The sequence below is a fragment of the Paroedura picta genome, chromosome 18, assembly GCF_049243985.1.
Source record: "Paroedura picta isolate Pp20150507F chromosome 18, Ppicta_v3.0, whole genome shotgun sequence".
Classification (NCBI taxonomy): domain Eukaryota; kingdom Metazoa; phylum Chordata; class Lepidosauria; order Squamata; family Gekkonidae; genus Paroedura; species Paroedura picta.
Genome location: NC_135386.1, coordinates 5,945,580 through 5,971,836, shown reverse-complemented (window position 1 = coordinate 5,971,836; position 26,257 = coordinate 5,945,580). Strand labels below are relative to the sequence as shown.

Below are 26,257 nucleotides of genomic sequence, written 5' to 3'. Positions count from 1 at the left end.
CGTTCCCTCCCTACACAAGGAGACAGGACTCCCCAGGAAAGATTTACCCAGGAATCTGTACCTATGTACCTCAACTGTTCCTCCACAGATACCCGCATCTTCCCAAGCCTGTTTTAATGTGGTATAGTGCCAAAGAGTGGCAGCTTCTAATCTGGCAAGCCGGGCTTGAATCCCCACTCCTCCACATGCAAGTGCCCTTGGGCTAGTCACAGTCCTAATAGTGCTGTTCTCAGAGAGCAGTCCTGCTAGGGAGCTCTCAGCCCCACCTACATTACAGGGTGTCTGCTGTGGGGAGAGGAAGGGAAGGCAGCTGTAAGCCGCTTGGAGACTCCTTCAGGCCATGGAAAGCAGGCTATAAAACACCAACTCTTCTTCCACACCCTTTGTTAGTCCTCTCTTTAGACATCAGCGGTCTTTATACAGACTGAAATAATAATTTATTGCCACTTATCGCCATCTTTGTTCTTAGCTCCAAAGACGCTCTTCCCAAGAGACCGCCAGCACAATCCTAAACAGAAATACGCCCTCCTAAACCCATTGCTTGAAATTTGCCTAGAAAGTATAACTTTCATTTGACTTGTGCTGACATTTCTGCTCCAGGATTATACTGGTCTTTTTCACAGTGGGGATCCCCCCTACCTTGGCTAATTGTATTTTATGGTTTTTTTTATGGCTATAGTAATTTATGTTTCAAAACTTTTACATTTCACTACAGGCTACAGGAGGTGGAGGAGGCATCTTGGGGGGTGGGGGGTGGAAGTGCAGAGCCCCTAGCACATGTTATGTGGATAAGCCAGCCCTGCACAATTGTTATTAGTCTTTAAGGTGCTACTGGACTCTTGCTCTATTCTGTTACTATGGATGGACTAACGCAGCTACCCACCTTGTCGTCCAGTGATGAGCTGTAATCATGAGGGATCCCCAAGTCCCACCTGGTGTCCTTTGTGACAAACGTTCCAAAAAAGGTCGTGTTTCCTTCCTATTGCAGAGCAAAGATGAAAAACAAGATCCTCTTAAAAGAGACAAGGATCCCATCATAGTGGGCGTGGCCCACCACTCCCAAACCCACAGGTGAATTAGCAGACTGTGTACATAGACCTGTAAAAGAGGAACAAGGACTTTCCCTGGTCAAACCACTCCCAGCCAAAAATGAGCCCAAATGTATAGTGTCATCTGCATACAAACGCCGACTCTGCGGCTTCTCACAGGAGCCTCTGCTAAAAACTGCTTTGCCAGAGGACTGGCAATCTTCATATCTGTTACTGAATATTCAGAGAGGTTTCACATCCTCTCCCACCGGTTTTATGCTTCTTTTGTTAACAGTCTGCTCTGTGTCCATCGCAGTCCAGCTGGGTCCATGTAAATGACAGAAGAACTAGGGTTGCCAGCCCCAGGTAGGGAAATACCTGTGGGGTGGAACCTAACGGCCGTGGGTTTTTGGGAAGGAAGGAAGAGTATAATGCTATATAGTCCATCTTCCAGAGTGACCATTTTCTCCTGGTGAACTGACCTGACACCTGGAAATAGGTTTAAGTAGATACTATGAAACTTACTCTTTCTGACCCTCCTACCTCCATGGAAACAATAAGAGTCCAGAAGCACCTTAAAGACGAACAAAATTTGTGGCAGGGTAAGAGCTTTCCTGAGCCACTGCTCCTGTGTACAGAAGCAACTACGGTGAGTTTTACATGACCCAGAATTCAGACCTCCGTTCTTTCCACCCTGGAGGCTCTCCTTCACTAGTTCGCCAGCTGAAAAGAACAAAAAGAGAGAAGGGAAAGACGGCTCTTTTCTTTAGCACCTTCAGACTGCTTTCCCTGTTAATTCTCTTTGTTTCCCGCAACTTGGGCACTGGGATTTTCAGGATGGATCCAGTTGACCTCCTTTTCTCCAAATCTGCCCTCCTCTTGCTCCCAACAGGTTTAGCTCTGCCCACAGGAACAGGATCCAAAGCACCCTGAGGGGGAAAGGTGATTGCTCCTAGCGCTGTGTCACACACCCTTGCCCGAGTCCTGCTTTCTACAGCCCTTTGCGCACTCCCGCTTGTGCAAGACTTTATGTAATCTCAGGGTGATTTTGAAAGCTGCTTCCCCAAAGGTTTCCATGTGCATCAGGTGCTCACGCCAGCTATTACCGGTTGCTGCGGGTTACAAAAACCCTCCAAGACAGGACGTTTTGCCTCGTCATAGTCCCAGGGCGTGCTCACCAAGGACACCCAGTTCCCCTAATTTAGGGCTATTGTCCTTCAGCCCTTCCGGACTAATAGCTTTGGGCTTATTTACTGCATTTCATTCCTGCTGCCCTTCCCTCAAGGAGCTCAGGGATGTGCTTTCTTCCACGTATCTTCACCACCTCTCTGTGGGGGAAGCTAGTACATGGAGTTACGGTTAAAGTAGGCTTTCTCCGCCAAGGTTTTGTGGAACACTGAGGTCTCTGGACAGCCCAATGGATGGAATTATTTTTATATACATATTTAAAATGTGTTAAACACTTATCAGGTGATATAACCATGTATGGCCATGTTAACCTCCCTCCCCTCCCAAAATGGCCAATGATGGGCTTGGAGGGGCGGGGCTCCAGATGGGCGTGTCCACGGCTCTGCTTCCCCAATCATATTCCACACAATCCTGCCATTTCTGTGGTTTCTGGAGGTCAGGGGTTTCTCAAGGGTAAAAAAGATGAGCAGGGCTGGGTTAGAAAGAGTAACTGGCCCAGGGTTGAGTTTCATAGTATCAACACTATCAAGACTATCTCCGGACGACAGCTCAGTTCACCTGCAGAAAAAGGTCACCTTGGAAGATGGGGTAGATAGCATTATACCCCACTCAAGTCCAACCCTTCCCCAAATCCCACGGTCATCAAGTTCCACCCGCCCAAATATCCAAGTTCTCCGGGGCTCCTGTTCTTTTCAGATCTGAAGAAGTGAGCAGTGACTCAAGAAAGCTCCTTCCCTGCCTCAGATTGTTTGTTTTTAAGATGCTACTGTCTTTGAGATGCTACTGGGCACTTATTCTTTTCTACTGCTGTGGACAGACCAACAGGGCCGCCTATCTTGATCTAAGAATGGTTGAGGCCACCAGCTGTAACAATATCTTCGGTTTCCATTTAGAGTTTCTGATAGTTTCCCCCCAATCTTGTTGCCCAAACGATGCCTCCCTAAGACCAGGGTTCTCCGAATGAATAAGCTATCCGCAACCAAGCGGGTTGCTCAACAAAGAAACCTGCCACATTTCTCCAGTCAGACATGCAGAGGTGAGCAATAATAATCCCATAGAGGGTGACAGAAGCAGCGCTTTGATATTTAAATGGCCTAGCAATTCAGGACGTGTCACGCTGTGCAATTGTTCTCAGCTTGCTGCACGATTATGGATCCTAAGGCCTTGCGCCGGGATGTCGCAGAATACAAAAGCATCGTTCCCCCCAAATAGAAAAAGGATCTCAAAGAGCAACAAGAATTTACAGACACATGAATATAGGTGATTGTACTTCTGGATGTCTCAAGCACAGTTCACACCCTCCAAAAGTGGCGTTCTTGCACAGGGGATACCTTTACCTTTACCTTTAAGGATCACAAAAGGTTCACACAACAAACAATTCATACAGCTAAATACCTTGCCAACCGGCTCGTCTCTCAAGCCCTTTCTTTGATTTAGAGATTTATACCCTGCTTTTCTACCTAGTGGGGAACCTCAGCCACTTCCGGCATTGTTCTCCCTCCGTACATTTTGTTGACATAACAACAACCCTGTGAGGTAGGTTAGAACGAAAGGCTGGGTCTCCATGAAACCCTGGTTGAGAAAGCCTGACCTAGAGTGTGATGGACAATGGAGTCAAATGTGTGATAGCCATAAAAGCATCGAGCTGCAAGGAACACAAATCTGCGAATCAATGTCAACACTGATTCCTTAGCCCCTCACCATGCAAAAACAAACCAAAAAGACTCCTAATATTGCTAATCAGAGTTAACTAAAAAGGGAACTGCGACTACAGCCAAGAAATTTATCTAACAGCCCATAAACTCTTTAAATCAGGGGTTGGACAAACTGTGGCTCTTCAGATGTCCATGGACTACAATTACCCTAAGCCTGTCGGTTCCGGCGACACACGGGAATTGTAGTCCATGGATATCTGGAGAGCCACAGTTTGGCCACCCCTGCGTTATAGAGTCGATCCGGAGCAGGCTTTTTCAAACCTTTGACTATGGATGAGCCCCTAAAATACTTTTCAGGCTTCGAGAACCTCTGGGAGTGGTAGCATGCTCCTTCAGAGAAATGGGCATGTAAGTAAGTCTTCTCCAGCACCAGAGTTCAAAAGCCTCAATTCTTTGACGCTCGGCCTTCCTTATGGTCCAACTTTCAAAGCCATACATTGCAACTGGGAAGACCATAGAGAATACAAGGGAGAATACCTTACATTAAATAGGGATCTGAATGTGACCTGAGTGTTCGATTGTACTGGCCCTCCAGGGAAGGTGACTTCTCGTGAGTCATTTATCGTGCCATCCTAAGCAGAACTGCACCTTTCCTAGCCCATGAACTTAGCCTATAACTCTACACTGTTAGCATTGCTGAGTAGTTTGGCATTGCTGAGCGGTTTCATGTCCAGGTCACTCTGATAACCTTTTGCTTCACGTGCATTGATAGATTCCACCCTCCCACCCCCAAATTGTCTTCCACTGACACCATGGGGACAGGTTTGAGGCCGTCAAAGAGGGGTGTTTTTTTTTAAAGCCGACATCAAAGTCTCGCAGACCTTTAAAATGGAACGGTTTGTCTCCAGGGAGGACAAATTTGTGCCGCTGGGATTAACGTTTTGTTCACGGTCCAACTCTCGGCCCATGGCTCTTTGCTCTGTTTGCTCAAGGTTAATGCTCCTAGACTTGAGTAACAAAGACAATATGCAGACTATCAGCCGTGCACACGTTTCTGGCTTTCCTTAGCAGCCTGCCAGACTTTGTACCTGCCACCGGTCCCTCTCATCTCCCAGGGGTTGAAGTGAGGTCTCGTCTCAGAGGTCAGGCTGAACTGAGGTGCTCCTATAAATGCAGGGAGGAAGCTGTCTCTCCCACCTGCCGGGTGTTGTAGGGTTCTTCTGATGACCATACTTGGCGACTCCATCGGGTTTTCCAAGCAAGATATGTTCAGAAGTGGTTTGCCGTTGCCTGCCTCTACATCATGGCCCTGGTATTTCTCGGAAGCCCCCCATTCAATGTGAGCCAAGGGGGGAGGGGAATACGGCTTGGTGCACTGTGAGTACAGGAATTGCTGCCATTGTATGGATTAACTTGGTTTCATATGGTCAAGGCCCACAGTAATACCCACCAAAATAGCTAGTTTCACTGCTAAGAGGATGAGGAGAACCCGGAAGATTGGCTCTTTACTAGAGAAATCCCCTGTCTGAAAATTTTATAGGAGGTTTCCACCATAGAGTTTTTGCCCAAACACCAGAGTGTTGCCAAAACATTACTGATGTGATGACATCACTTCCTGTATGTACAGGAAGTAATGTTGCCACATTGCAAGCAATGTTGTCTGGACCTTTCTCCTACTTCTGATTATCGGTGGGTGGGGGAGCAGAGCCTGGGAGTATTGGCATCCCTCTGCATCCACCATGCCATGTCAGAATTAGAAATATGCCCACAGGCTCCCAAAGGTCAGGTATGTGCCGTCTTTGGGCCACACAGGACTTTATGTTGGAATAAATTTAGTTTGTCTTCGCAATGCTACTGGCCTATTTTATTTTGCTGCTAAGGACTAAAACACTTACCCCATCTGGAATTATTACAGGAAGACATACATTCTTCTCCCTTTACAGTTTTCGCCATACGATCAACCTTCCATGGAGCGCTGTTGGGAAGAAGAATGGTAAACTCAGAAGGAGTCTTATAAAGATGCGCTCGAGGGCTGAAGCAAAATAACTTTTTTTTGAGAATCATCAGCGACGTCATATTTCTTTCCGGAATTCGGATGGACCAACGTGCGTTGACAGATGGCTTTCACGTTGCTACTCCTCCTTGGCCAAATGTGGCTTCCTTCTCGTGGCTCCGAACCAAAATGTCGGCACAGACACTGTGTGCTTTCTTCGGTTGCCCTTTTGGCATGCGCCAAAGCGCATCGCTGGATCCTGACTCAAAACGGAAGCCTGACGTGTAACCGGTAGGAAGGATGACGTGCCGCCGAAATGCACAAAAGACAGAGGACTTTTGCACACTGGCAGATGTCATGTTTTTACAGGCCTTACTTTAAAAACAATAATAGCTTTGTTGTTCTGCCTATCGGCCATCCAAAAAGACAAAGAAGTGGAAGACAAAGAAGTGGAACTACTTCTGACGTGAGAGGCTTTAAGATGACTTTCCAATGGATCCAAACCGGGCTTGGACCCATCGAAACAAAAGAATTTATAATATTACAAGTGAGTCAGTTCTGAATTAAGCCATGGCCAGGAATGACATGTTTTGAGCTCTTAATTTTTTAAAGAAGTTACTTCTTTGTTTACTGGAAAACTAGTTTGGCACTTTGGTTAGAGTATTAGACTGGAATCTGGGTTCGAGTCTCTCCTCTGCCATGGAAGTTCACTTGAGTGAACTGCCCTACCTCTACAGGGGTGTTGTGAGGATGACAGCGAGGAAGGGAAGATGAGGTAAGCTGCTTTGGGTCTCCATTGGGGAGCAAAGCAGGGCATAAATGTCTAAATAATTACTAGGAGGGAAGGCATCATAGTATATAGCCTGGTCTCATCAGATCTCAGAAACTAGACAAGGTCAGAAGAGTGACCACCAAGGAAGGCTCTACAGAGGAAGGCAGCATGTTATAGAGTTAGGGCACAGCAGAAACAGGTTTGAAAATTAATTTGCACCCCACCTAGTGTGGCCCAGAATGGCTTACGTTGAACTTCTCTTCTGCATTTATCCTTACAACAACCCTGTCAGGTAGGCAAGGCTGCGAGTATCAGCAAAGTCACCAAGCAAGCTTCCATGACACAGCAAGGATCTGAATGTGAGACTCCCAGATCCTAGGCCAGCCATATCACCACACTGGCTCAGAAAGAAAGAAAGAAAGAAAGAAAGAAAGAAAGAAAGAAAGAAAGAAAGAAAGAAAGAAAGAAAGAAAGAAAGAAAGAAAGAGAAGGAAGGAAGGAAGGAAGGAAGGAAGGAAGGAAGGAAGGAAGGAAGGAAGGAAGGAAGGAAGGAAGGAAGGAAGGAAGGAAAATATGGATATGGAAGGAAGGAAAATATGGAAGGAAGGAAGGAAGGAAGGAAGGAAGGAAAATATGGATATGGAAGGAAGGAAGGAAGGAAGGAAGGAAGGAAGGAAGGAAGGAAGGAAAATATGGATATGGAAGGAAGGAAGGAAAATAAGGAAGGAAGGAAGGAAGGAAGGAAGGAAGGAAGGAAGGAAGAAAGAAAGAAAGAAAGAAAGAAAGAAAGAAAGAAAGAAAGAAAGAAAGAAAGAAAGAAAGAAAGAAAGAAAGAAAGAAAGAAAGAAAGAAAGAAAGAAAGAAAGAAAGAAAGAATCTGTGAAGGGAAATAGCACCAGGTATGGAAAAGCTGAGCTAATCCACAGTTTCTGAGCCAAACTCCCCCCAAATTTACCTCAGATATGACCCTTCAGGAATGCTATCAAAACAGATTTGGGGAAACCTGCAGCACAACCAACCAGGAAATCCCACAATGCCATTGTGAGGAAGTCTTCCCACAAACCAATGCAGTCCGGGAGGGGAACCTGAGGGAAAGCTGTACATGGGGTAAGCCTGAAGTGGGAATCAAGAATCAGGCCAAGGCTCAAGAGCCGTTCACAGAGCAGGAGATTAAGGTCAAGCGCTTCTTAGAACAAAAGCTGCGAGGAAAGGTGAGTCCGAAAACAGGACAGTTGGACGCCTTCCGTGCAGAAGCCTCCGGTCGGGAGGGAGGGAGAAAAAACCCCAGAAACATCCGTTCTGTTGATCAGGTAGGCAGCTAACATCACGCAATGGTTACAGGGTTGGGCTAGGACACGAGTTCAAATCCCGACAGTGCCATGAACTTCACTGCATGACCCCGGGCCGGTCACACGCGGTCCCCTGGTGTAAACTACTTCACATAGCTGTTGCAAGGATGAAATGGGGGAAAGGGAGAGTCAGATGCACTAACTCAAGCGCCTTGGAGGAAGGACAAAATGAAAATGGGCTAGAATGAGGGGTGGCCAAACTCCGGCTCGTCAGATGCCCATGGACTACAATTGCCATGAGTGCCTGCCATGCTGTTTGCTGGCAGAGGCTCATGGGAATCGTAGTCCATGGATACCTGGCGAGCCACAGTTTGGCCACCCCTGGACTAGATGGGCATATGAATTAGGGTGGTCAGACGCACCGCTGCCAGGCACGTTCTCCCCCCCCCCCAGCCACCAATCAACTGGCCAGCAGGGGGGGGGATGAAAATGGTTCAGTCCTTGTCACCAGTGTGACATAATAAGTGACATCATCACATCAGTGACCTGGAATGCTCAGTGGAGTAATGCAGCCCTTTTCTCCAGGGGAGCTGAACTCTTTAGTCAGGAGATGAGGTATAATCCTAGGGGATCCCCAGGACTCACCTGGAGGCTGGCATCCCTGGAGGGGATGACACCTCGGTGAATTATAATGCTACAGAGTCCCCCCTCTAAAGTAGCCATTTTCTCTAGGGGAGCTTTTTGTAATCTCAAGAGGGGGGCAATAAATCTACATACTCACAGGAGCTGCAGAAGACAACTTTATGGCAACGAAACCTAGGGAACTAAAACCTAAGGAAAAAAGAACAAATTCAGAGTTTCCCTGCACTCCTAATCAGGTTCCAGTTAACTCATTTTACTACAGGACTGAATTCTGTAGTTTGAAGAGGAGCGCTAATTCCAGGGGGTCCCCAGGCCCCACCGGGAGGCTGGGACCCCTACTGCACATGCCTCAGGGAGGGCTTTGCTTTCTAATGAGGGAATGTGGAATCATCTGCACTTTGAAAGCAAGTTGAAATCAAATGTTTGCTGTGTGGCCACAGCCTGGGAGGTCAGGCCTCCAAAGGTGGTTGATTCCATAGAGAGCCGACTAAAAAAAGCCTTGACCCACACTCTAATCACTCACAGGCTCACACAAACTCCATTAGAACGGACTTTGCACTGGAGACAGCAAGGGACTTATTTCCACATTGGTTAATATGTAAAGGCCAGCAGGCCAGGGTTGGGAATGGAGCCTGGGTGGGAAAAACTGCAGAACTGCTCCTAGAAATGGCAATAGAAAAAGACAAGGATCACACATCAAGACCTGAACTTCCAGAATTCAGCTAAAAACAGGGCTTTCAATCCCAGCTGGTGAACTTCCTACAGATTTGGGAGAGAGATTTGGGAAAAGCAGAATTTCAGGAGGGGAGGAAGATCAGTGGGGATATTGTGTCACTCTAGAACAGTGAGGGCAGGGGCTCATGGGAATCGTAGTCCATGGACATCTAGAGAGCCACAGTTTGGCCACCCCTGGGAATCATCTTAGTCTTAGACAGTTTGGTGTACTGCTTAGGAGCAGCAGTTTCTAATCTGGCAAGCCAGATTTGATTCTTCACTCCTCCTCCACATCCAGCCAGCTGGGTGACCTTGGATTAGTCACTGTCCTAACTGAGCTGTTCGCACAGAGTATGTGTCTCAGAGCTCTCGCAACCCCATTTACCTCACAGGGTGCCTGTTATGGGGAAAGGCAGGGAAAGGTGTTTGTAAGCCGCTTTGAAACTCCTTCAGGTAGTGGAAAGCGGGGTATAAAAGCAAACTCTTCTTCTTTATGGTGCTAGTGGAATTGAATTTTGCTCTTTTACTGCAGGCCAACACAGCCACCCACCTGAAACCATTCTCGGGATATTTGTGCCAGTCTTGTGTGACATCCTATTTCGCGCATGTTGGATAATGGAGTTTCAATGTGCTTTGGCAAGTCAGTTTCCTTGCGCGAAACAGGAAAACCTGCTTCTGAAGTTCATTGGAAGTGCAGTTTATCCAATACGTGTGGAATGAATTTTCTGGATAGCCCAGGCTGGCCCAGTCTCATCAGACCTGGGGAGCTAAGCAGGGTCATCCCTGAATAGTATTTGCATGGGAGACCAACAGGGAAGCCCGGGGTCGAGACGCAGAGACAGGCAAAGACCTCTCTTGCCTTGAAAACTTTATGAGGGGCCTGTACAATTCAGCAGTGACTTGAGAGTACTTTCCACTACTGACAACATAAGGACAATCTGAACAAATTCAGAGTCCAGTGGCACCTTTAAGACCAATAAAGTTTTATTCAAGGCATGAGCTTCCGTGTGAACGCTCACTTCCTTAGATACCAAGTCAAGAACAATCTATTCCAGCTTGACCACGGAGTCTAGATTTCTCCCCATCTGCGGCTGGCATTGATCCCATTAGCACTACAGCATGTATGGCTAGTATTCCTGGCTGCCCACCTTGCTTCTTAGCATGCCCTTTCGTGTCAAAACGTTCATTAATCACGGGCATCCCTTTTACGTTTAAATCACTTTTTAACATGCGTTTTCAAAGAGACGGCACGTTTCGTACTTGGGGTGCTCGCCTGAAATTGGATTCTTTCTTTTTTTTTTTACCCGTCCCTCGAGTCGATAAAATATCAGATGGTTCATAGGAGGACTGTCGCTCAAGTGATTAATCACCAAGCAAACAGCGATTCTATTAATCACCCGGTGGAATTCGTGAGCCGGAGTAGGAGGGAAAGGCTTCATATGTTACATCTTTTCCTGAAGTGAGGTAATCTTTGTGTAGGAAAAAAAAGCGTGGAGACTGTTGTTGGTTTCCAGACTGGAACAGGTTCGTGTGGTTTTCCCGTTGCCAGTGTGGTTGCTGATGCCATGGAAACAGGGCCTCCACAGAGCAGGTTTCCCTGTAGCCCCCCTGCCCTGCTCCCCCCCAAAGTGGCCATCCCCTCTGCCAATTCTCAGCTTGCTAATTTTTATGCCTCAAGCCACCTGATGATGATGTTGATGATGATTAAAAATTGTGACAGGCATTTCAATAGTAGGTGTATTCTGCAATTTGAGAGCTAGCAAGTTACAGGTGTGACCTTGCAGGATTCTCTCTGTTCCAAGCAACGCTGTCTACTGGAGATGAGCTGATGTTGTTTGCTCAATGCCCAGAGTGTCCAGGTGTTCCTCAAAACTTCTAGGCATTCCTCCAAGAGTTCTGGATACATCTGGCATGATGGTTACCTTCCTCTCCCAGAGGTGTTCCAACTCTGTTCATAGGTCTTGGTATTTGAGGATCTTCTCCTGTTCTTTCTTTGTTATTCTGCTGTCTCCTGGGATTACAATGCAAATGATCCAAAATTTATTTCTCACCCACCCACCACAACAACAACAACTGTAATATCGGGGTGCTATGCTTCAGGTGTTCATCTGTTGGTAATTGGATGTCCCAGATAATTTTTGTTTCATCATTCTCTGTAATCTTGTCTGTTTTGTGTTCCCCTGAATTTCTGGCTGATGGAAAGCAAAGATTCTTGCAAAGATTTCAGTGCAACATAGTGGCAACTCTATTGTGATGCCCTTTATAGTCCGTTTGAGCCAGGGGTAGTCAAACTGCGGCCCTCCAGATGTCCATGGACTACAATTCCCAGAAGCCCCTGCCAGCATTTGCTGGCAGGGGCTCCTGGGAATTGTAGTCCATGGACATCTGGAGGGCCGCAATTTGATTACCCCTGGTTTGAGCCATTTTACTACAAATGCTGACCATGTGGTTGACAGTTTCACCCTTTGCCTTGCAAAGGTGACATTTGCTGTTATCAGTGGTCTATTACTACTGTTGTTGTTATTGTTAGTATTGTTGTTACTTTATAAGCCTTTCTCTCCAGTGGGAACCCAAAAATGACTCACAACATTCTCCTCTCATCCATTTTACCCTCACAACAACACTGTGAGGTAGGTTAGGGGAGAGCATGTGACCAGCCCAGGGCCAACAAGTAAGCTTCCACGGCACAGCAGAGTCTACCTCTAAAGACACCACTATAAGGGCCTCTTGACAACCCTTCCCGGTCCTTTTCCAAGGCATATTGACAAAGAACATGGGGCCGCCACCCGCAAAGTCGACCCTCTGTGGAGCTGACCCCTCCACTAACTACAACGCTTAGTTCAACTTATCCTGTACATTGGCCAGTTCTTGGAGGGCAGCCAGCCAGTAGGAATGAAGAAACGCACATTCTAATGACAACAGAGTAACCTGTCCTGGGCAGGAAGTTATGTGTGTGTGTCTATGTGTGTCAAGTGCTGTCAAGCGGCTTCTGACTTATGATGACCCTCTAAATTAACGTCCTCCAAAACATCCTGTCGCTAACAGCCTTGCTCTGGTCTTGCAAACTGAGGGCTGTAGGAGAAAAACGGGAGAGCCAAAAACAGAAGGGCGTTTTCAGCCTTGCTTGGTTCGTAATGGGCAACTTCACAGGAAGCACTTTCCTAAGGCCACTAAGGGTATGGTCCCCCACGGAATCCCTGTTTAAAAGCCCCCATTGGAAAAAGGCAGGGGATTGACAGAGCCAGTGTGGTATAGTGGTTAAAGAGCTGCGGACATTCACAGCCACTAAAGGGCTCATTTGTGCCTCAGTCCCGTGCCACCTTCCCTGGAAGCAAGGCCTGCTGAAAGTCAGTGGGTTTTACTTTTAAGTACACATCCTTAGGACTGGCAAATAAAATCCTATCCAGAGTCATTGGAGGAGAAACTGGGTGAAAAACCTATTCAGAGTAAATCAAAACAAGGCACCCTTATGGAACACTGTAGTCATTCTCCAGAAATAATAATCTGGCACACACGCCTCAAATCCATGAAATGCTGAATAATGCCAGTATTAATTTCTTTATCTGCATATTCGGCAGGAGGGGAAATTAAAACGGAGAAGAGCCGTGAGCCGGAATCCACGGAGCTGATCCAAATCAGATTACAGACGTCAAATTAAGCGGCTAGCTCTGGATCTCCTTCTGCGCAGGCACAATAAGCTCATCCATCCTTTTCCTTTCAAATCAACCTTGCCATCTAGAGAGAATGAAAATGGGATCTCGAGCCGTTCGTATCGGAGACCGGCTTTTGAACTGTTTTTGGAAGCAGTCTTGCGATACCGTTCCTAATACAAAATGATCAGTCACCGTTAGCACAGCAATTTCCCCCGACTTCTGAGAGCCGGGACATACTTTATTATAATTAAAATTGGAGGCACATTTCACTCTTGTATCCAAAAGGAGCCGGCCAATAAGAATCAGCTTCCCCTGGAATGTAGCCGATAGTTCTCTGAGAGTCAAGCTACTGAACAGTGAACCAGTGCAGTAAACATAATCTAAGCATGGGCAATCGTGCTGGGTCTCTGAAACAGAAGCCATTGAATGTTCTTGCTTGGCATGGCAAGTGGCATAACTCAGAGGGATAAAAATGAAGACATTCAATTTGTGCCGTCAGGGAACTTGTGCGGGGAGGGTGGTTTTGTACACAGCCCTTGCCCCGGAGAGAACAGCAATATTTATTTATTTTATTATACCGCCCTTTCCATATAGCCCAGGGTGGTTGACATGGAACATTTTGGGAAACATAGAACATCATCTGTCAATAACAGTCATAACATATATGATTTTGCTACTAGTCAGAATAGACAATGCATAGGGCTGTCCGGTTTGCTTCAGGAAATTCCTGGAGATTTGGGGAGTGGAGCCTGGGGAGGAAGGGGCTTGGGAAGGCAGGCACCTTGGTGGGCTGAATGCTGTAGGATTTACCCACCCTTTAAAGCAGCTGTTTTCTCCAAGGGAGATCTCTTTAGTCTGGAGATCAGTTGTAATACTGAGAGATCTCTAGGCCTTAATCTGTAGGTAGCCAAGATTTTAACTTTGTTTTCTTGGATGTGCTTGATTTAAACACAGGTTCAACATGACTGTTCTGGGCCCCTGTTAAAAATTATTAGTTTTCTTCACCAAAGGTGTCCAGAGGGTAGACGTCTATAATAGAACAGCTCGTTTGGCGTCCAGGATCAGCTTAGAGATTAACAAGATCTTCAGGGTTGAAGCTTTTTGAGGGTCAAAGCTCCTTTAGACAAAAGGGAGGCGGAATTGAGATCTCTGAGTTTTATATCCAAGTCTGAAGGCAGGTTTCACAAGCAACCACGAGGTCCTTGTAATGCTGATCCAATTGAGAGGTCCCTTGAAGGATCGAGATGCCAGTGATGTAACTTGGTAGCTCATTCGAGACGCTAGTGGCCATTTCAAGCCGCATTTAAAATCCCACGCTTTCAAAAGGATGAGAAAAGATGGTAAACGTTGCTGTTATGCAAAGCCTGATCTGGCTATCAGAAGAACAAAGCGAAACTCAATGTACACGTTTAGGGCATAATTTTCTGTTTGGAATTTAAACATCTGCTCCACTCCCACACTTGTTTTCAAAGCAGGGAGGGGAGAAAAATGCAAAACATATTGCAGTGTAATACATCACCTTTAAAAGATTTTAGGCGTTGGAAGTGAAGACAAATATTATGCTCTTAAATAAGAGCAGTCAACTCTGGATGGAAGGAAGGATTCATGAAGGGGTGAAATGGCTGTTGAAACATCAGATGTTCAGTTTTATCCAAAAGAAGGAAATTAAAGTTCGAAAAAAGAGACCATTATCTGAATTTGAAGAATTCGTTCAAAATGTAGATAAAGGGGAAATGAATGACTAAAATATATAGGACATGATGTGGCAAATTAGGAACATTAGGGCTGATCCTGCATAGAGCAGGGGGTTGGACTAGATGGCCTGTATGGACCCTTCCTACTCCATGATTCTATGATTCTATGATTCTATGATTCTATGATTCTATGATTCTATGATTCTATGATTCTATGATTCTATGATTCTATGAGCAGGGGGTTGGACTAGATGGCCTGTATGGCCCCTTCCAACATTATGATTCTATGATTCCATGATTCATATTTGGTGGTCTTGTCCACATAGCAAATTTCTGGGAATCAATATTTGGCAGAGATTGTTAAAATAACCGGGAAAGAAATAAAACCTACTACTGAACTAGCCCTACTTCTTATCCATGAAAACTTCCCATGTAAACAAAAACACTGATCAACTTCCTTTTCCTTGCAGCTAGGATACTTGTTGACCAATGTCGGAAGAACACTAAAGGGATTTCCTTGGATCCCATGGTGTTTAATGGCATTTAATGTTATAACATTTATGTAATTATTATCACTTACATGTTAAAACGTTAAATGCCATTATTATCACTTTGTCGATTGCCCTGAGGGGTGGCACATAAATCCGAATGAATGAATGAATGAATGAATGAATGAATGAATGAATGAATGAATGAATGAATGAATGAATGAATGAATGTTGTCGGGAAGCATAGTTGTATACATGCCCACCTGGGGCCGTTCCCCTTCCCACCCCTTTCAGGTCCATCATGGGCCATTTTGGGGGAGTGGGGGTAGGACTCCCATATCGCCCTATACATTTTAAAAATATTAAAAAAATAATTAACCCCCACCCATTTGGAAAACCCTTCCAGGACCACGAGAAACCCCAGGGTTTCACGGATTGAGAAAGCCTGCCCTTTGACCTACCCATAGGAACCGATTTCTGGGGATCAGTTGTCGGTCCAGAAGACCATTTGGTTAACTCAGCCTAATATAGTCTACAATAATTTGTTTCAGGATTTGCCACAACGTGGCTGTTTTCGGTTCCAAGGCTTTCATTTCATTGGGTTGTCCTTTTCATCAGGATCTAAGCAGCTGATTTTCCCGAACCGAATTTTCCACGGCCACCAAAAAAATGCAATAAATGACACCAACAGTGGCCCTTGTCTTAGCCTTTCCTTCAATTGCTAACCTCTAGGAGAGTAATCCAGGAAGAAAAGGTGGTGTTCGACTACAGACAGGAATGCCGTCTCTGCTTACAGAACAGCATCTTACTAGAGTTCCAAACTGAGTAAACATGATAAGAAATCTGCTCAGAAGACTGCATTAGCTGAAAGCCCACAGGGATAACAAAAAACCAGAATGTTCCATGACTCACGCAACGCAGATTGGTTCATGCAAAAAAAACAACAACGCTCAACATGTTCCCTACCTAAAAAGCATCATCATGCCACATAAAAGGGAACTTGTGATCGAAGACAGCTCACCAGTTAGCCAGCATGCCCAGCAAGTGATGACAAAACCAGACTGCCTTTTTCATGTTGGTGAAATATTCCACACTCAGGGCTCCTATGGGTCTCCACGGAGGAGGAAGGTGGGGGGGGGGCACATTAAGTTAATTTAAAAAGCGGTTTCTCAGGGGAATAGGCTTTCTTGGAAGGTGGTGGGTTCTCCATCTTTGGAGATTTTTAAATAGAGGCTGGAGAGCCATCTGATGGAGAGGCTGATTCTGTGAAGGCTCAAGGCGGTGGCAGGTTACAGTGGATGAGCGATAGGGTTGTGGGTGTCCTGCACAGTGCAGGGGGTTGGACTAGATGACCCAGGAGGTCCCTTCCAACTCTATGATTCTAAATTCCGTCTAAACCTCCAGAAGAAGTTCCTGACAGTCAGAGCAGTTTCTCAGTGGAACAGGCTTCCTCAGGAGGTGGTGGGTTCTCCATCTTTGGAGATTTTTAAACAGAGGCTGGAGAGCCATCTGACAGAGAGGCTGATTCTGTGAAGGCTCAAGGCGGTGGCAGGTTACAGTGGATGAGCGATAGGGTTGTGGGTGTCCTGCACAGTGCAGGGGGTTGGACTAGATGACCCAGGAGGTCCCTTCCAACTCTATGATTCTAAATTCCGTCTAAACATCAGGTAGAAGTTCCTGACAGTTAGAGCGGTTTCTCAGTGGAACAGGCTTCCTCAGGAGGTGGTGGGTTCTCCATCTTTGGAGATTTTTAAACAGAGGCTGGAGAGCCGTGTGATGGAGAGTTTGATTCTGTGAAGGTTCAAGGGGGTGGCAGGTGACAGTGGATGAGCGAGAGGGTTGTGTCCTGCATAGTGACCTTGGCTCAGCGATGGAGCCTCTGCTTTGCAAGCCGTAGGTCTTTGGTTCAATTCCTGACACCTCCCATTAAAACAATCAGGTATTAGGGTGAGGTGGAACGTGGAACTGCTGTGGTATAACTTGATCTCATCATCTCTTGGAAGTTACACAGGGTCTGTAGTTGGATGGGAGACTTCTTGCTTGACTTGAAAGTTGCTCGCTGGTGTTCTCACAAGAGAATTGTGACTTGATGACACATATGTATGTCGTAGGTGATGAGAAAGCCTTCGGCCTGAGATCTTGAGGAGCCACTGCTACTCTGAGTAAACAACAGTGACCTTGATAGACCAATGGGTTGACCCAATATGGCGGCTTCACGTGTTCAACGTCCAGCATCAGTGGCAGGTGAAGTCATGGCTGTGGGGGATGAATGAACCAGGTGAGGGGTAAGCACGGTAAGACCAATCAGAGTTCTCCTCCCTTTCCAGTTCCCTTTCCCATCCCAAGAGATCGTGACTGTTAAGTCAACCTACCTATTTAGGAGGGCAGAAAAGACCCTCCCTGTTGTGTATGTAGAACTGCCGAGGACTGAGCTTGAGTCTGAGGCAGGATCATCATCCTGAACATGCGATTGGCCAGCATGAGGTCAGATCCCGTCGGCCGGATTCATCAACTAACCAATAGCAAGCTCTGGCAGGAAGATCCATTTGTTCCCCTGTATGCATAAGTTGGGGTTTTGTGGGATTTCTCCAGTTCAGTTTTGCCTCCTGTACTTTTGAGCTGGGGTCACAATAAAGAGCTGGATGGAGTCCCACTGTCCTGGTCCCTGAACCTGTGGATTTATCACCACTGTGATTGTTTTGAAGAGAAGATGAGGCACAGCTGCGATAAACCACAGACAAAATGCTCGTGTAGTCATGCTTGCTGGAACGTGAGTTTCTTGACGAGGGATGTCAGCATCAAAAGTGGCCTTCGATCAGGCAGGCATCCCTAGTCAACAATTCGGAGGAAGCGTGAGGGGAGCTAGCCGCCCGAGTCATAGCTGAGGCATCCCTTTAATCGGCGGTGTGGCAGCAACAGGGTGTTTTGGTTTCAGGGACAGGAAACAGGAAGTGAGATTCAAAAGCATGACAAGACATACCGATCGTAATGACTTTCCTCCGGGGAGCTTAGAGGGACATTTTGAAAGCTCACTCACAACAGCCGACACGCAGTGAGGGAGATGGGGGGTGAAGACAGATAGCCTGAGGCCACCCACGGCGTTTTGAACCTGACTCGCCCACATTCAGAGCCAGTGGCGAAATCACTGCGGCCTCAAAGCAGCGAGGGCACTGTTTCGTTTCGCTTTATGAATTAATTCATACTGCGCCATTATCCCTCAGTGGACACCCAAAATGGCTTGCGCTGTTCTCGTGTTCTCCGTTTTCTCCTCACAACAACCACCCTGTGAGGTAGGCTGCGCTGAAAGAGGCTGGCTGCCCCAAGGTTACCCAGGAATCATCCATGGCACAAGTGGGGATTCGAACCCGTGTCCTAGTCTGTTGAAGTACCCATGTTTAGACACTGACGTGATGACTGGAAGGTATTCAGGCCCGCAGGAACTGTTTTATTCCTTCTCCAGCCTTCTCCAGCTACAGATACTGGACTTCATTTTTTTTCCCCTTGCTGCTTTAGACCAACACGGCTACCTAGGTTTTCAGGCCTTAACCTTCGTAATGCTTCTAGAAGGACGGTGGGCAAAGGAAGCAGGGAGGGAGCGCAGGAGCTGAACTGTGCCCATCACGAGGGAAATCCAGCTTGTTTATGATGTCTGAATGCGCCGGCAGTGGTAATGCTACCTGAACATTCTGCTAATTCAGCGACTCTAGCCATTGTTCTCATCGCATTCGATTCCAGCCTCGAGGACATGACTTCAGGATCTTGAGCTAAAAGCAGAAGGACGGACACACTGTGCTGGGGAGGAATATAAATGGCCGTTCTATAACATTGTGAAACTAGGGTTGCCATCTTCCAGGTAGGGTCTAGATCCATCTTCCAGCTGGGATCTTTTTCATCAATCCTATAAGGCTGTAGGTTCCTCGGGGCAGAGATCTATGTTTTCCTTCTGTCACTTGTAAAATGCCACACGGATGTCCATGGGGGCTACCGTGCCGATAATCAACGACAGCCCCTTTCATTTTAATAAAGCTTCTTGCCTCGGTCGTCTTCGTCTTAGGCAGCGTTACACCCTCCTTAGCCCCAAGGACTGAAAAAGGTGCAGCTTTGCTTAAACTGGCCCTCAAATAGGCAAATCCCATCCGCAGGCAAACGAGTTAGACCAAAGGACTCCTTTCGCCAAAATTGGGCCATCTCAGTCTTAGACGTGTTTGTTTTGCAAAAGGCCTCATGATGTCAGTGAGACTCAAGTTCCTTTCAAGTCAGGGTGGTTAAGGGTCACACCCTTTATAATTTCCATGGGTGACGTTTCGCGTTTGCCCTCTTCCTGAGGAAAACTTGGATCCAGAGAAGTGCGTCTGTGTTGTCGTAACATGTGTTGGGCCTGCCCTCTAGTGGCAGCTCTACAAATTGCACGAGGTTGGTCCCATGGGCTCTCCAGATGTCCCTGGACTACAATTCCCATGAGCCCCTGCCGCAGTTTGGCCACCCCTGCATTAAGACTTTCCAGGCTCACAAACAAGAAGCATTCATTCTTTTCCTGTGGGACTCACATCTGTCACTGTGGTTGTTAGATTCAGGTGGGTCACCCTGTTGGTCTGAAGCAATCAAACCAAATTTGGGTCCAGTGGCACCCTGAAGACCAACAAAGTTTAATTCTGGATGTAAGCTTTCGTGCATTTGCATACTTTGTCGGATATATGATAAAGTGTGCATGCATATAGAAGCTCATACCCAGAATTAAGCCTGTTGGGCTTAAAGCCGCCTGGGAAAATCCCTCTGTTCTGAAATACTTGGTTATCCAACCGGTCTTTGTTTTGCAGTGCTTTGGGTAACTGGCCACTGATATGAACTCCCTTGCTACTCTAAAAACCTGCCAGTCACTGCTTTTCACTGCCCAAAGGAGTCTCAAAACAGCTTATAACCACCTTCCCTTCCTCTCCCCACAACAGACACCCTGTGAGGGAGGTAGGGCTGAGAGAGCTCTGAGAGAACTGCTCTGCGAGAACAGCTCTGATAGAATGGTGACTGGCCCAAGGTCACCCAGCCGGCTGCGTGTGGAGGAGGTGGGGAATCAAACCCAGTTAACCAGATTAGAGTCTGCCACTCTTAATCACTATACCACTCTGGCTCTCATCTTGGAGCTTTGATTCTGGCATTATACCTCCCCCTGAGGCCCCTCCCCTCGCCAGACCCTGCCCTCCCCAAGCTCCAGCTTTGAATGTGCAGGAATTTCCCAAACCAGAATTAGTACCCTGAAAAGTGATCACTAGCCATGGTGACTGAAGGAAACCTCTATATACACAGAAAGATTCCAGAGCCAGGGTGAAAGATCAGGAAAAGGCCTCAGACTCCATGCCTGTTAACCATTGTGTGACAGAGGATGCTGGACTTATGGTTGCCAACACCAGATCTGGAAATTCCTGGCAATTTGGGGGTGGAGCATAGAGAGGATAGAGTGTAGTGGCATAAGGGCCATTCTTTCTCCCAAAGCTGTCATTTTCTCCATGGAAATTGATCTCTTTATGCTAGAGATCCATTGTGATTCAGGCTTCCCAGTCTACGTTGGGAGAAACCTGGAGATTTGGAGACAGACCATAGATTTGCAGGGTGGCCAAATTGTAGCTGTCCAGGTGTCCATGGACTACAAATCCCATCAGCCCTGCCATCCAGCTAGCTGCATGTGGAGGAGCAGGGAATCAAACCTAGCTTGCCAGATTAGAGGCTGCCACTCTTAACTAGTGTAATTCTTTTTTACAGTGTGATGGTAGCTGATCAGGATCAGGATGTTTCTTGGATGGTCAGTGCAGCTGCAGGAGAGAGGTCTGAGGTGAATGCTTGTCAGGTGGCACATGAAGAGCAAGAGAGAAGTCCAAGGGAAATCTGAGGTAACTGCACATTTTTCTCGCTAGATGGAGCCACCAATATCGCATGGCATGGCTTCTAAAGAAGTGAATTGAAAAATCAGTGGTTTCCTCCATAACCTTTCTGCCAGGCCCAAATTGGCGAGCATCCGATGCTGCCACCTTTTTTGAAGAAGAAAAAGAAGAGTTTAATTTTATATGCTGCTTTTCTCTACCAGGAGTCTCAAAGCGGCTTCCAATCCCCTTTCCTCTCCCCACAACAGACACCCTGTGAGGGAGGTGAGGCTGAGGAAGCCCTGATATTACTGCTCGGTCAGAACAGCTTTATCAGTGCTGTGACAAGTCCAAGGTCAAACCCAGCTCGGCAGATTAGAAGCCACCGCTCTTAACCACTACACCAAGCTAGCTTTTAGAGAACAGAAGAAGAGCTTATTTTTTTGGGACACCACTTTTGACTACCCGAAGGAGTCTCAAAGTGGCTTACAATCACCTACCCTTCCTCTCCCCACAACAGAATTCCTATGAGGTAGGTGGGGATGAGAGAGCTCTGAGAGAACCGTGAGATCAGCTTCTAACAGGACTGTGACTAGCCCAAAGCCACCCAGCTGGCTCCATGTGGAGGAGTGAGGAATCAAGGCCAGTTCTCCAGAGCAGAGGCTGCCACTCTTAACCACTACACCAAGCCTTGCTCTAAGGCTGATCAAGACTTGGATAGGAGACCTCCACTGTTTCTCATGTCAGTGGATAAGTACGGTGAAATGTGAGACTAAATATAGAAATCAGCACCTCTGAACTGTTAGCAAACAAATATTACTTGAATGGGCTGTTCAACAAGATTTTCAGGATACAAACTTTTGAGAGTCAAAGCTCTCTCTGTCAAATACTTTGACTCCAAGTATATCCCACAAATTTTGTGGGTCACTAAGGAAGTCTAGCTTTTCTCCTGGAGATCAACACGGCTAACCTCTAAAACGACCTTATCTAGCCTGACTCTCACAGACCTTGATTTTGTTTCCGCTTCTATAGATGGCCGTGTGGTTTGTTCTGAAAGATTTTTTTCCACTGGCACAAACCGATCCTTTTAGAACAAAGCTGTTCTTCAGAGAATACAAGTGGGTGGAATTTGGAGGACACTCGCTTTTGAGGAGGAGGGCACTATTGTGGTTTTTGAGCCAGGGCTGAAGACAGATTTCCAACTGCTCTCTCTGTGTGTGTGAAGTTCCATCAAATCACGTATGAATGAATGTCCTTTAAAACGTCCTGTTGCTCAGTTATTGCAGACTCACTCGGTTGAGTCAATCCATCTCATGTTTCATCTTCCTCTTTCCTGCTACCTTCCACTTTTCTTAGCATTGTCGTCTTTTCCAGTGACCCTCGTCTTCTCCTAATGTGAGCAAAATATGATAGCTTCAGTTTAGTCAAATCAGAATTTTATTACAGCATGTCGGTCATAACAAGAAATTTTAGTCATGTTTAGCTTCTGGGGAGAGTTCAGGCTTGATTTGATCTAGAAGGTACGTTTGGGACGTTTTTGGTCCTGGCCCCTACCTAGTGGAATGAGCTCCCGGAAGAGCTGCGGGCCCTTCAGGAGTTAGCTCAGTTTTGGAGGGCTAGCAAGACAGAACTCTTCCGCCAGGCGTTTGATTGGGGCCAATAACCAGTAATGTAGTAGAGCTTTCCCCCTCCTGTGACAGACCACTCCTCCCGGAAATATTTATTATATTTTTTATTTATTATCGTATTTATTAACTGCACGCTCCCAGCCAGCTGGCGCACGGCGGTGCCATATTCTTGGCAACTGCTGGATACTACTGTGGCAATGGAATCTCCAGGAAATGTTTTAACTGGTTTTAATTGTTTTTAATTAATACTGCAAAAGTTACCGTGTTGTCAACTGTCCCGAGCTGACTTGCCAGGAGAGGCAGTATATAAATCTAAAATAATAAACAAACAAACAAACAAATAAATAGAAGCCACTGGTTTGTCTTTTTGGCGGTCCACGGTATCCATAAAACTCTCTTCCGGAACCGTGTTTCAGAGGAGTCTACTTTCTTGCTCCAGTGCCTTTATGACGTGGTGCCAGGGATTTCCAGTCCCCAGAAAATGCACGTCCCGCCTCCCCATCTAACTAATCTCTGCTTAGTCAAACAGAGATTTCACACTGACTGCTTCTACAAGAATGAGCTGCTTGGGGAACCTGTACAATCTTCCTAGCCAGAAAACGGGAGACTTGCCAAAAGGCGTGTCCTGCCAGCACCAAGATCTGTATATACCAGTGAGGATCTCAGTAGCCTCTTGCTTATAGCAGAAAGGAAGCTATAGCAATAGGAGAAGCATAAGCAGCAGTCTTTAGTTAACGTTACCCAAACTAGATGTTTTTAGATATGAATTTGGGGGATTTAGCAATGTGAGAAGGTGACAACGGGACCTCCACCAGTGCTTACGGGGAAGTTCCCTTAAGGAACACTAAATAAACTGGAAGTAATTGTCATTAAAGAGAACTAAAGCACCTACAAGCCACCGCCACAACTTTGAAAACATACATGTAAGGAATTAACCCGTTCCACAATCACTGTTCTATCCAATAATCCATAGTCGTCTTCAAGGCTGACTATAATTATGAAAAAGAGGAAGAGCTGATTTTTGTACCCTGTTTTTTTACTACCCAAGTCTCAGAGTGGCTTATAGTTGCCTTCTGTTCCTCTCCTCTGTACGTTGAGGAGTGTGGAATCAAACCCTGCTAAACGCTGAATTATAAAGTTCTGTATTATAAATTGCTGTATTATTTACACATTTATACCACACTTTCCCTCCCATTGGGGATCCCAAGTGGCTAAGAATATCATTCTTCCAACCTTCATTTTATCCTCCCAACAACCACATCAGGCAGGATAGGCAAACATAGCCCAGGGGTTGTCAAATTGTGACTCTCCAGAGATCCATGGATTACCACTAGGTGCTCATGGGAATTGTGGTCCACAGACCGCTGGACAGCCACAGTTTGGCCACCTCTGGACAAGCCTGAAGTAAACTTCCATGGTGGTGTTGAGATTTCAATCTGAGCCTCTAACCACTACGCCACACTGCCTTGAATCAACATTACTGTATACAATATCGCTTTCTGCAGTGCAGGCAACAGGATGAATTCGATTCTGTGGGAGGAAGGGGTGGGCTGAGCTGCCCCCATTCGCATTTATAGCCCTGTGAATAGAATAAGAAAGCTTTGTCTTCGCAGGGAACATAAATGGGCCATCTGCAGCACTACAAAAATCATTGCAGAAAGAGAATAGAACTTCCAACCTACGGACAGGCTGCCAAGAGGGGGAAAAGCAGTGATCGCTTGAGAAGACTCATGAAAGGCCACGAAATGGTGAGTCAGACACAGGATGACTGGGCAAACCCCGTCATAGTCTTCCACACCATCAATATCCTGTGAAGACTTCAGGAATGAGTAACTTCAAACTCTTAACGGTCAAATTCTGGTACTTTGATTTCCATGAGGGCTGGGCACAGGCATCCAAGTGCCTCAGGAAAACTATGCTTCCAAACCAGCCATGGAAATGCAGCTGGGCAGGGTGGGTGGGGGGGCTAACCTTTCTCAGTCTTCCCTGCAGGGGTCACTGTGGGCCATTTTCTTCCCGTTGGCTTTATTTCCTGTAAGAGCCATGATAAGGGGCAGAAAGACTTGGGTAGAGGTCTTCTTTCACACCCACTGATTTGCCCTCGCAATCTCTCTGACCCCACCGAGGATATAGTTTTCCTTTGCCCGTTTTATATCCAAAACAGCCCTAGGAGGTAGGTTTCGTGTGTGTGTTAAATGCCATCAAGTCAATTTGACCTAGAAAACGTGACTAGCCCAAGGTCACCTAATATGTTTCACATCTGATGGCAGATCTGAACTCGGGTCTCCCAGATCACACTCTCCGATCGCCTCATTCTCCTGGCATGGTGAAGCAGACCTGAAGTCAACTCTTGCTACATACTGCATATGCTTCTCTAATATGTTGAGTCTCACACGCACAGGGCTCTGATCCCGCCCCCCAGCTAGGGATGCCAGCCTCCAGGCGGGGCCCGAGGAGCCTCCAGAATTACAGCTCATCTCCAAAATTTGAGTCCACCTTTAGGACCAACAGTGTTTAATTCTAGGTATAAGCTTTCATGTCATGCACACTTCTACAGATCACATAAAACAAATGACATAAAAAAAGGAAACCGACATTTATATTTAGGGATGCGTTCATCTGATGAACAATGTTTGAGCCAGGGACACCTTTAAGGCCGACAAAGTTTAATTCTGGGAATCAGAAGAAGTGTGCATGCACACGAAAACTGATACCCAGAATTTACCTTTGATTGGTCTTAGGTGCCACTAGACTCAAACTTTGTTCTATTTCTTCATGCCAATATGGTTATCCCCCTGAACTCCTCTACCTGAACCTACCAGGAAAGAGCAGGTTATAAAAATAAAATTCTCATTATTATTATCTTCAGACATAGATCAGCTTAGGAAAATGGCATGATACTCCTCTGGGGTCCCTGGACTCCATCCCCATCTGGATCTGGCAGCCCTTCCCCACTAGTGGCTGGGAGGCGGGGGGGGGGGGGGGACCTGGCAATTATACCTTTTTCACACTCAGATGAGCTTCAACATTTAAGAACAGAGAGCGGATCCAGTCAATTAGAAGGTAATTTCCTAAGTGTTCCCCTCCCATTGACATAATATTGACACATTACCTTAGACTATTCTCTGGTTATCTGTCTAACAAAGGAGTAAACCCCTTCCCAAAGAAGAGCTTGTTCCCAGATTTTCTAAATGGCCTACAGTTCTTCCTGGGAAAGAAAGGTTAACAGGAAATAGTGATTCTCTGCTTACAACGTAAATAGGCATTTCCCCCAGGACTATTGCTGCTTTCCTCTCTGAACTGCAGACTTTCCTCTTTTGAGATTTCCATTCCAATGGTTGGCATTTGCAAGACAAAAAGGCAATCCTTTATCCCGGCCCATTCAGCTGCCCATCTCCAGTTGTGACCTTTGTTGTCAGATTTTGCCCCATCTTTTATACCATTGGCTATGTGAATCCTTTAAGGCCTCCAGATTCTTTCTCAAAAAAGGCCTTAGACTTAATAGCCCTCCCTTGACAGAAGGTAGCAAAAGACTTCATTCCAAAGAACGACCCCACCAAAACACCATATCTCAGTTTTTCTGTGTTCTCCAGCCCCAAGTAGAACTGCAAGGATTTCTGTCCCTTGCCGGATAAAAGGAACAGACAAAAGGAAGTACTTT

General features: G+C 46.4%; 1 long non-coding RNA gene across 1 annotated transcript; it reads left to right on the top strand.

The window, feature by feature from the left end:
• The first annotated feature begins 18,846 nt into the window (after positions 1-18,846).
• On the top strand, positions 18,847-24,337 carry LOC143827609 (uncharacterized). The gene is made up of 3 exons (XR_013227363.1): positions 18,847-18,969; positions 20,871-20,998; positions 24,210-24,337. It is a non-coding gene; the product is annotated as an uncharacterized LOC143827609 (long non-coding RNA).
• The last annotated feature ends 1,920 nt before the right edge of the window (positions 24,338-26,257 follow it).